This window comes from Neovison vison, chromosome 12 (assembly GCF_020171115.1).
Source record: "Neovison vison isolate M4711 chromosome 12, ASM_NN_V1, whole genome shotgun sequence".
NCBI classification, from domain to species: Eukaryota; Metazoa; Chordata; class Mammalia; order Carnivora; family Mustelidae; genus Neogale; species Neogale vison.
The window spans coordinates 109,254,420-109,263,327 of record NC_058102.1 but is presented as its reverse complement, the minus strand read 5'-3'; positions in this window follow the sequence as shown (position 1 = coordinate 109,263,327).

Here is an 8,908-nt window from a genome sequence, read left to right as displayed (position 1 = left end):
TAACATGTGAATCAGTAGACTGAGCAAAGCAGACTGCCTTTAATAATGTGGTAGGTTTCACCCAATCATTTGAAGACTTGAATAGAACAGAAAGCTAAGTAAGAGAGACCAGCTGCCTATCTGACTGCCGGGCCAGGACATTAGTCTCTTGCCCTTTGACTAGAACTATACCATCATCTCTCCTGGGTCTCCAGCTTGCTGACAGCAGTTAGTGGGACCTAAAAGTAGATAGTGGGACCTGTCAGCTCCCATAATCATGTAAGCCAATTCTCTTTCTCTCTCTCACCATCTTTCTCTCCCTCTCAATAAAAATGATAACAATAATACTAGTGATTATATTTATATTTATGAGAAAACAAGTTTCTATTCAGTATAGCTTAGGCTTTGTGAAGAAATTACTCCACACCCAGTTACTATGTATAAGTGTATTTCTTTCATGAAGTTTTGGACTGTGAAGTCACATTCTCAGATATAATCATTATTGTGAGAGCCTAAAAAGTTGAGCCACATCCATTTGAGTAGGAGGTAAGGTAATTTCTATCAGTCACACAAGAGAAGAGTTAGTCTTCATGACAGTTACATACTTATTATTTATATAATATTTATTTACACTTATGGCTACAATATTTGTTGGCATGAGCACTTTCTATGTGCCAAACACTATGCTAAGGGCTTATCTCTTTTATTCCTTATCACACAAAACTTTGAAATTAAAAATTTTATTATACCATTTTACAGATGAAGAATCTGACTTAGAAATGTTAATGTCAATTGTGGAGTGCCTGGGTGGCTCAGTCAGTAAAGCATCAGACTTTTAGTCTGATCTACCCTTGTATTTGGGCTTTGTTACCTGGGACTGGTTTCCTGGATTTGCTTTTAAGTAAGTTCCCCTGGGGGGGCAGGGTCAATTTAAGTTTTACTGCATAAACAACAAAATGGCAGTTCAACTGGGATGGGGCCGCTCTGGCTGAATAGGCCCTTACAACAGCAGTGTAGGTGCCTGGAAATGAACAGATCTGTTTTTGTATCTCTTCCTCTGGCTTCCCAGTGTCCCTTCACATGGGAACTCCATCTTTAGTACACACCCCTTGGAGCCCCATCCTAGATATATGGACTCTCAAAGTCTAAGATAAAAGAATGAGAAGTCCTCTGCTACCTGCATTTTGCCCTTCCAGTTCCAGTTTATAGGTAATGACAGAGCGTTTGAGCTTAGCCTTTGGTACCAGACTCCTTGAGTACCAATCCCAGCTCTACCTCCTTTTTTTTTTTTTTAAAGATTTTATTTATTTATTTGACAGGCAGAGAGAGGGGGGAAGCAGGCTCCCCGCTGAGCAGAGAGCCTGATGTGGGGCTCGATCCCAGGACTCTGGGATCATGACCTGAGCCGAAGGCAGAGGCTTTAACCCACTGAGCCACCCAGGCACCTTTTTTTTTTTTTTTTTTAAATGTAAGGGCCTATTTAGCCAGAGTGGCTGCACCTCAGTTGAACAGCCATTTTGTTGTTTATGCAGTAAAACTTAAACTGACCCTGCTGCCCCCAGGAACTTATTTAAAAGCAAGTCTGGGAAACCAGTCCCAGGTAACAAAGCCCAAATACAAGGGTAGGTCAGGTCAGGTGGAGATAATAGCCCGAATGTGGGGATGAGTTGGGTCAGGTGGAGACATCCAATCAGTAAAGCGCTCATACTGTCTCCCTAGCTACAAAGGAGTGTGGGCTTCGCCTTTTGGGCACCAATTCTGACCAAGGTGATAGGCTAGTTCAAGTAGCTACTATGGGGTGAATTGTAATTCAACTGGCCACCCGTGTGTGACCTAGCAGGACTGTGCAGCTTCCTCTGTGTGTTACAATCTCATTGGCCACCTATGTGTGGCCAGGTCCAACCACATGGCCTTTGTTCTATAGAAGCTAGTCTGGTGGGAGGTTGGGAGAACCAGGTGGTGGGTTAGGGAGGGCACGGATTGCATGGAGCACTGGGTGTGGTGCAAAAACAAGGAATACTGTTACGCTGAAAAGAAATAAAAAATTTAAAAAAAAAAAAGTTAGTCTGTAAGGCAGGGAGGGGTCGCCCTCTCTGTAAGAGGTGGTTTCAAATCAAACCAAATGGTCGGTTTGATTCTCGATGCTTGGTGCAAAATAAAGCTTTGCTTGACCTTCGCTTTGTATCAGTCTCACTCCTTTGACCATGGACCCAACACTGTGAGACTACATTCCAGACAGCAGATTAGATTTTATAATCAGATTATCTAGATTCAGGTACTCACCATACTTACTTAACTCTGGTTATCCTCTAGCCTTAAGTACACTCACATATACACATTAATGGTCCAAGCTGTTTCTCTTATGCCACCTGGTACTAAGAGAAGGTTGGGAATCTTTGGCCACAATAGTCACAGACGAAGTGGTTCCCTTTGAGATAGGGTGCTGTAGCCACCAGCATCAAGAGACCACCAAGGAGAAGGTGAGTCTCAGAATAAACTTGGAGTCACACAATCCAGTTTACCTTCTCCTGGGCAAATCTCCTTGCAAAAGCAACCTTAGAGTGTCTGGGTTGTTTTGTTTTAAGCTGTGGAAGACAGCATTTTCCTATTGGCCTTGATTTTCCCCTGCTCACACTCCTCCCAAAAGGTTGATGCCAGAAATGGTACCTTTCAGTGCATCATCTCCATAACTTTAGCTTTAATCCCTGTTAAACTCACCTCCCCAGGAGTGGGCAGGCCTTTAGGCCAACATCAATCAGCCACATAGAATTCAGCAGAAAGATCAGGCAGTGAGAATGTGAGGCAGTGGGCACTTAGGCTTGAGGGTCAAAGACAAGACTAGCAAATGGCAGAGAACACTGAGGTTGGGGAACTGAGAAAAAACTCATTTCCCTCACAAGTTAGCTCAAGCTGATTAGAGGCCAATGCAGAAGCCCTTACCCTCATTGCATCTAAGGTTCTGTTACAGATCAGGTAACCACTTTCTTCAGCTGCCAGCCCCTAAAAGAGCATCAACAGATATGTGTGGGATAAAGTGGCACCATAGGAACAATAAGGCAGTTAAGTCATTACCTTCTTCTTTCTGAGGCTTTGGTATTCTGTGTATAGTTAACTCTTTACCTGTTAGGTATTTGCCTCCTGTTGGACACTGAAACAATTCAGTGAAGTATCCTTTTTTTTTTTTTTTTTTGTCCAGCTCTTTCACTATTGCTGAGTATTGCAAGGTGAGCCAATCTCTCTAGACCACACCCTGGCAGTATGCTAAATGAGCTGGAAACCTTTTCTCACCAATGCTGTTATAAATTGACAATGGAAAATTATCCCAAGAAAATAATATACAAGGAAAATAATAGTACTGTTTCATGGCTTTTTCATATGCATCCACTTAGAGCTTCTATTCATATTAGCAAAAATCAAAAAGAGCTGAAATGGCCAACATTAATAGGAAGGAATATGGGGCACCTGCGTGGTTCAGTTGGTTAAATGTCTGCCTTCAGCTCAGGTCATGCTCCCAGAGTCCTGGGATGGAGTCCTGAATTGGGCTCCCTACTCAGCGGGGGTCTGCTTCTCTTGCTCCCTCTGTGCTTGTGCGAGAGCTCTCTCTCTTTCTCTCTCAAGTTAATAAATAAAATCTTTTTAAAAAAAAATAGGAAAAGAAATTTAAAAAATAGGAAAGAATACTATATGTACAGCAATGGGTTGAATTGTGGTCCCCAAAAGACATGTCCACTCAGAACTTCACACTGTTATTTGGGATATCAGTCATTTTAGATGCAATTAAGATGTATCAAGATGTGATCAGGATTAGGGTGGGTCCTAAATTCAATGACAAGTTCCATTATAAGAATCAGAAAAGAAGATAGAAACACAGCAGGCCAAAAGAAGATGGAGGTAGAGATGGGAGTTTTGCTGCCCCAAAGCTGTGAATATGAGAAGTTACTCATTTCTCCAGAAAGGGATTCTCTAGTGTCTTCTATGCTTTTCTTCAAGCCCAGGTAGTATCTTTAAAATCATTATTCTGAACTCTAATTCTGACATCTTACTTATATCCATATTGAATAGGTCCCTGGCCGTCAGTATGGCCTTTTGTTCTCTTTTTTGGGGTGAGTTTTATCATCTTGTCATTTTTAAAGAAAATGATCCCTTTTCTACTTGTAGAATCACAGCAATTCTCTTAGATCTCCCATTGAGTTCACAGGTGTTCAGAATGATTTGATAGCTAGCTAGTTGAATCCCAGAGACAACACAAAACCAAGGTCCCCTACGGGAGTCTCCACCATTTTCCTCTCTCCATGTGAGGAGCCACTCAAATCTGAAAAAGGCAAGAAAGGATTCTCCCATACAGCTTTCAAAGAGAGACACCTTGATTTTGGACTCCTGGTCTCCAGAGCTGTGACAGAATAAATTTCTGTTGTTTTAAGCTACCCAGTTTGTCATAATCTGTGACAGCCACCCTAGGAAAGAAAGTAGATAATGCTGGAAACTGAGTAGATGATAATATTAAATGAAAAAGCTGCAGAACTCCAAGTAGTCGACATATGCTTATGATAAATATGAATGTATATCACAGAAAAGATTTAGGCTACTTAATTTTCATGGGTATTTTTTAGTCAAGTTGTTTGAATAAGTAGAAAGTATTTTTTTAAGATTTTATTTATTTATTTGACAGAAAGAGAGATATCACAAGTAGGCAGAGAGGAAGGCGGGGGGGCGAAAGCAGGCTCCCCACTGAGCAGAGAGCCCGATGCAAGACTCCAACCCAGGACTCTGAGACCATGACCTGAGCCAAAGGCAGAGGCTTACCCCACTGAGCCACCCAGGTGCCCCTTAGAAAGTATTTGATATGTTAAAAATATAATAAGTAACATGGACTGTTAAAACAACCTAAAAATAAAGTCCATTCCATGTAGCGGAAGAGCCAGCTTAGGACCCAAACTATTTTTCATGTCAGTCAATTTGATTTTTTGGCTTTCGACCCTAGCAATATTGCCTCATGAATCCATTTTTAAAACTCAAGTATCCACCAAAACCTTACCCACTTGTACCTGTTTCCCTGTCATGGGTTCTTGTTCATAAAGATAATTTAGATTAATCCCCTATGGGTCCAGGAATCCCCAGCCTTTGTCTTTAGCCAAACAAAATATTTTCTCACAAAAGGAACCCTTGGGCACTGTTGGTGGGAATGTAAACTGGTGCAGCCACTATGGAAAACAGTATAGGGGATCCTCAAAAAAGTAAAAACAGAATTACCATGTGATCTAGTAATTCCACTACTGGGTATTTGCCCAAACAAGTAAAAATAAGTAATTTGAAAAAGATATACGTACCCCATGTTTATTGCAGTATCTTTTATCATAGCCAAGATATGAAAACAATCCAAGTATCCATCTTAGATGAATGATGAAAGATGTGGTATACATACATCATAAATACATACATATGCAATGGAATATTACTCAGCCATAAAAAATGAGATCTTGGGGGCACCTGGGTGGCTCAGTGGGTTAAGCCACTGAGCCTGCTTCCTCCTCTTTCTCTGCCTGCCTCTCTGCCTCCTTGTGATCTCTGTCAAGTAAATAAATTTTTTAAAATCTTTTAAAATAAATAAATAAAAATGTATATCTATAGTACCAGTTTGAAAAATATTCTCTCACAAACGCTTATTACCTCCTCACTAACCAGTCCCCAACCTTCTAAGTAAAGGTAAGGCAGAGAGCATATTATATTTTTTTTAACCTATTACCTGATTAAATAGTTAAGACAAAGTGTTAATTTGTACTTCCCTATGTAACTATACACAGTTCTCTAGTGGATCATTTAACTCTCACTTAATTCAACAAAATGGGCCTATATGAAAAGTCAGCCTCTATTTAACCTTTGTATTTTATGTATCTATTTCAAGTTATTTTTTTTATTTATTTATTTGAGAGGGAGAGAAAGAGAGAGCAAGAACAGAAGCACAAGAGCAAGGGGAGGGAGAAGCAGACTCCCCGCTGTGCAGGGAGCCCAACATAGGACTCAATACCAGGACGCCAGGATCATAACCCAAGCCCAAGGCAGATGCTTACCCAACTGAGCCACCCAGATGCCCCTATTTCAAAATTTTTCAATCTATTTTAATAAAAAGACTTAACCATCCTATTTTGTAATATTAAATATTATGTAGTGTTTTCAATACTCTACCCCACCTATATCACTGAATATTTTTCAAGGTTTTTGTAGACTTTTGCTCACTTGACACAGAATATTTTAAGGCAGGTAATTTTTATCACCATCTTTGAAGTGAGAATATTGTGATCAAGATTAAGTGATTTTTGCAGTTATAAAGCAAGTTAGTATCAGAGCCAGAACAAAAACCAGCCTACACCTATTTCCAAAAGTTCACATTATAGTAACATATTTTCCTTTATCTCCCTCAAAATCATACTAAAATTCTTTGAAAAAATAAAAAAGGAATAAAACAGTGTATGTAACATACTACAACTGTGTTTTTATAAAAAGAAAAAATGGGATCTATATCCATTTTTTTAATGTACGCGCAAAGAAATTCTAGAAGAAGAAATTAAAAAAATGAATAGCAGTGGCCAGTAGTTGGGAGAGGAAGGAACTTGCTGGATAATAGACAGGAATGGAAGGTTCTTCACACTACCTCTTCATACTTCTTTTAAAATTATATTTGATTGTGCTGCATATTCAGAAAAATAAATACGTTCTTAAATAAATATATAAAAAAGGCTTGGCACTTCCTTAAGTAGTTACAGTCTCCTGCAAAGCCCAGTTCCGAGCTGAGAAGCAGGAATTGGGGAAGGCTATGTGTTTCGCAGTCTGATGATAATGAATGATCTAAAACTATGAGTAAATGGATGATCCAACATTACTGACTCTCCCCTCCCACATCTCACACTTAATTAATGTCAATGGTAAGAATAAATAACACTTGCTCACTATATGCCATGAACTTTTTACATGTTCGCACCATTTAATCTTCACAACAAACCTATGAAGTAAATACAATTTTTATCCTCATTTTGCAGATGAAGAAAGTAAGGCACAGGAAAGATAGTTCACCCGGGGTGAAAGTTGGGAAACCAAGATATGAACTAAGGTATTAGGGTCCCAGGGCCCACACTCTCAAACACCATCCCACATTGCCTCTCACTTATACAGCAAAATCATCCCCTTGGGTTTAAGCCTGATTTCTTTAAAAAAAAAAAAAAAAGCTTTGCAAAATTTCTGTGCTTCTTGGAAAGAGTAATGGGACATACCTTTTAACCATTGTCCTTAGTGCCTCTGAGACAGCTAACTGTCACCTAGGAGACCATGAAATCCACAAACAGGACATAACAGTAATGATTACACAAGAGGGAAGGGGGTAGGATCTTCAGAATGTTCCAGAGCAGTAGGTACCTGCTGGGAGGAGGCCACCATCCACAGTCAAGAGACCAAATGCTCAGGGAGATCTGGAGTGGGTAGGGTGACTGTTTTAGGGTAACAAGCCAATTTTAGCAGCATTTCAGCTTGACAATGGATTAGGAAGGGTGAGCAAAACTCTCAGACAACACTTTGAAAGGGATCAAAAACACAGAGTAGCTTTCTTTCAGAGAAAGTAGCCCCTTCCTTGGGATCCAGCTCAGTCTATTGGTAACCAAGTGCCTGGCTTATCCATCTAAGTCATCTGATAGAACCACAAGCTTGTATTTATATCTGCACTGAAGGACACCTGCCAGGCTGTCTTTGTCATTACTGGTACACCTGAGAAGGAATACCTTGTCCTCTTTCCCTCTGCAGTGAGCTGATCAATGATACTGTAAAACAGGTGCCAAAGCCCTGTGTCCTTTCTTCTCTTTCTAACTCCACCTCCACCCTTCAACGCTGATGCTTGCCTTTCTGCTCACCCTCTTTACTGCTGCTATTTCTTCCTTCCTCTAATTCTCAAGACCAAATCCAAGTTTATTCAAAAAATCTTTATTACATGGCCTATTACCTGCATGGCCTCATTCTATTTGTTATAGAGGATATAAGAACATGAACTCTGGTGTCCCTCTGCCTACGTTCAGATCCCAGCTTTACCACTTATTAGCTATGGGACAACTGGGCAAGTTACTTAACCTCCCTGTATCTGTTTATTATCTATCTAAAACAGAGATAATACTTGCCTCATTGGCTTATTAGAAGGTTGAATTAGCTAACATAAGTGCTTAGAATGGTGCCTGGTACGTAGAAGTATCTTGCGAATGTTGGCTATTATTATTAGAAGATGTGGTCCCTGTCTCATACCAAAGGCTTGTTAGAGAGACAAGATATGGCCTTCTAAAATAAAGAACAGGGGTGCCTGGGTGGCTCAGTGGGATAAGCCTCTGCCTTCAGCTCAGGTCATGATCTCAGGGTCCTGGGATAGAGTCCCATATTGGGCCCTCTGCTTAGCAAAGAGCCTGCTTCCCCCTCTCTCTCTGCCTGGCTCTCCGCCTACTTGTGATCTCTCTCTGTCAAATAAATAAATAAAATCTTTAAAAATAAAATAAAATAAAATAGTTAAAGAACAAAACAATAAGTTTTGGGACTACTCAGGTCATAATCCCAGGGTCCCACATCCAGCTCCCTGCTCATCTAGGAGTCTGCTTCTTCCTCTCCCTCTGTTCTTCCCCCAGCTGGTGCTCTATCTCTCTCAAATAAATAAAATCTTTTTTAAAAACCAGTAAATTGTTTAAAAAAATAAAATGCAGTGACTTTTTTCTATACTGACATACTTCTACAAAAATCCTTTTGTTTTTCAACCAAATCTCCAAATCTTGTTCGTGTTAGTCCCTACCTCAGAGAGTATAATAGGGACAAGGGGATGTAAAAGTTTCAAAGAAATAGGAGCTTGGAAATTGTGTTAAATATGAGCTTGAGTCAGTATTAAAATTAGAAGTAGATAATAAAATCCCAC